The 3,044-nt window shown below is 38.7% G+C and overlaps 1 pseudogene; it reads right to left on the reverse strand.

Moving 5' to 3' along the window:
• Nucleotides 1–1,644: 1,644 nt before the first annotated feature.
• Nucleotides 1,645–2,735, reverse strand: LOC121012658 (polypeptide N-acetylgalactosaminyltransferase 11-like; annotated as a pseudogene).
• Nucleotides 2,736–3,044: the final 309 nt, after the last annotated feature.

Here is a 3,044-nt window from a genome sequence, read left to right on the forward strand (position 1 = left end):
TTTCTGTTATAAACTACTGCCGTGCCCTAAAAATGCATTATTCTGAATTGGGAACCAGGACTTAAAATACTAAGGTATTATATAATTAGAAGATGAGAGTCATGTTAATATAATACACATGTATAGTCAGTGACCCAAGCTACTTTTTTTTTTTAGTTTGATCAAAAGATGTTAAAAACCTGTCATTTTTCTTATTCATGTTTACCAAAGTTCTTATTCAATCATAGAGTGTTTGTTGTTCAAATCAGAAATTATGTGAGCAACACCTGGAGGATCTTTGGCACTCTTTAACACAGTGTCACATGCTGAGAACTGCTAAAATAAACCTTAAATTTTAGCATAAACAAATGAATTTGAATTAAAAAAATTATCAGCACCTATTCCGTGTAAGGCAGAGTATTACATTATCAAAACTTAATGCTGTTCCACATGTTAGAAACTGACTGCAGCTCTTATTAAGAAAACCAAACTTGGTAGACATTGTCATGGGAACACAGAGTAGATTCAGTGCCATGACCGATGGGGACTTTCATGGGGGTGTCCCTTGGATTTCCAACAGCACAAATGTCACCCAGTTGTAGGGAAAATGGAAATAAGATGGCTTTTCCAGCTGAGAGGGGAAACACCTTTTGAGATTGCTTAGTGATGATCTTTTTCCAGTATAACATGATCTATCTGTAAGCAATTCCATAGCAAATTGGCATAAAAACAACCACAATTATGTTAGCCTTGCGGATTCTATTATTGTTTGTTACAAGAATATTCTCAAAGTTTCATGGAGACAGACGGGCACCAAGAAAAAGATGGAATTCGTTTAGAACACATATCAGTTTTGGGAAAATTCTTAGCTTTGTTTTTCTAATTTTACTGAAGAGCAAATTGGGAACCAGAAGTGAAGTAATTTCTGCAAACTTATACACAATACAATCTATATCAATCCCTCATTACATTGCCAACTCAAAGTATGTCTTTTCATTTCATTCTGTCCCGTGGTAAAATGTTTTTCCCATTAGATTGAGATGACATGGGAGTCTTTATCTTCAGCTTTGATAGCTTCCATAGCCGTAAACCAGTTGATCTAATAGTCTTCCAGGTATATTCATTTCTTCACAAAACATGTTTTTAATACATAACAGAATTTGTATTTTGTCTTTCATACTTTTAGTTTATCATCTTCCTCTCCAGGTGTGATCTTCCACCTCATCCTGCACTCATTGGTGAAGCCCACATTTCCTCCCATCCTTTGGGAGTCGTCTTTGAGTTTCTCTCCTTCTTCACCTTGACTTCCAACTAATAAAGGAATAGCAGCATTAGCATCTATTCATCTCCTGCAGTGTACTGTATGTTCTTTGGGGACATAGGCTTAATCTTATTTATCTTCGAAGACCTACGGTTTCCTACACTTTCTTGTGCATGACAAATAAAACACTAATGGATATGAAGCAATGGATGGAACTAGAATCCTTTGTTTGTTTTTAATGCAGTTATATCATAATTTCCAAACAAAAAATTCCAATGTGTAGCATGTAAGGTAATCAATCAAGTCCTGCCTTAGTTCAGACCCTCCTCAAGTCTTCTGTGGTTTTCCTCTGGGTGATGTGACAATTTCCTAACCAATTTTTCTTAGACTTATTGTGCATACTTCTACATTGTCCTTGTGCAGATAATCTGCATTTCTGGGTAAATGTTATTTGGATAATGTTTCATGATTTACAACCTAATTTCTTCTTCATTTCAATATACTCACCAAAATTTCCATAGCTTTTGGCTCTCAGATCAGGTCTCGAGGAAAAATAATGTTCCTTATATTCATTCAACCAAACATTACTAGCCTCAAAGAGTTATGTGTCATGGTGTCCTGACCTTTATGAGATCCACATGGTTGCCTTTTTTCAGAAAATATGTCCTACTCTAGAGCATGGGATGGTGAAGAGCTTACCACTACACATTCAGATCCTAAGTGATATTTCTAAATCTTTTCCTTCCCAGATACACATGCCACTGTCATATTGTCCAAATCATTGAAATAGTTTCTGTTCATGACACACAATCCTCCAGCCATTGCGGGTGACTTTACTGGTGCATTGCCTCCATCTGGTCCTCATAGCTCGGAAAGGGAAACGAGATCTCATTTGAAGCACAGCCCCCAGCTGACTCCTCCCTCTACCACAGAGGACAACAAGCTATAGACAAGCACATCCGCACCGATCATATCAGTTGGTGGGCAAGCCATGGTCGGCCCGTCCTCCTGATGACAGCCAGCCAAGCCTGCAGCCACATCACATTCACTTCACAGCGGCTGTCCAGCCTCAGCAGAGCTTCTGTAACAGGCTGCTCCAATTGTTCTTCCTCAAAACATTCCCTCACCCTTTGTACTTCTTACTACTTTAATTTTACCAACAAGGTGTTTTTGGAGATATTTATCTAGTTCTCCTTCCAAATCATCAAAGTCACTAGCATCATCCACTAAGGCAATTTCATGACGATGACACGCTGGTGTGCCATCTGTAACTGTGTCCTGTCCTAAGCAAAATCAACACAGCTTCACTGTAGAGACAAGTAATAACACGAGTGACCAACACATCAGTCAGGTGAAGATTTTCTTCACATGCTGCATTCCTTGTGGCTGGCAAATCTCCACTGGAACCCGAGTGATTATTAAAAACCATATCAAAGGCATGTATCTTATAGCTTAAGTCTCTCAATTCCTGATCACTTTCATTAAAAATCATATTCAATTTAGGGGCGCCTGGGTGGCTCTGTCGGTTAAGCGTCTGACTTCGGCTCAGGTAATGATCTCACGGTTCATGGATTCGAGCCCTGCATCGGACTCTGTGCTGATAGCTCGGAGCCTGGAGCCTGCTTCCGATTCTGTGTCTCCATCTCTCTCTGCCCCTCCCCTCACTCACTCTCTGTCACCCTCTCTCTATCAAAAATAAATAAACATTAAAAAATTTTTAAAAATCATATTCAGTTTAGAAGAGAATTTCACATTGGTTTTTTTCTGGATCTTCAATATGATTACTATATCACAATTTTGTCTG

Source organism: Herpailurus yagouaroundi, unplaced genomic scaffold, assembly GCF_014898765.1.
Source record: "Herpailurus yagouaroundi ecotype Mexico unplaced genomic scaffold, PumYag 197, whole genome shotgun sequence".
In the NCBI taxonomy this organism is placed as follows: domain Eukaryota; kingdom Metazoa; phylum Chordata; class Mammalia; order Carnivora; family Felidae; genus Herpailurus; species Herpailurus yagouaroundi.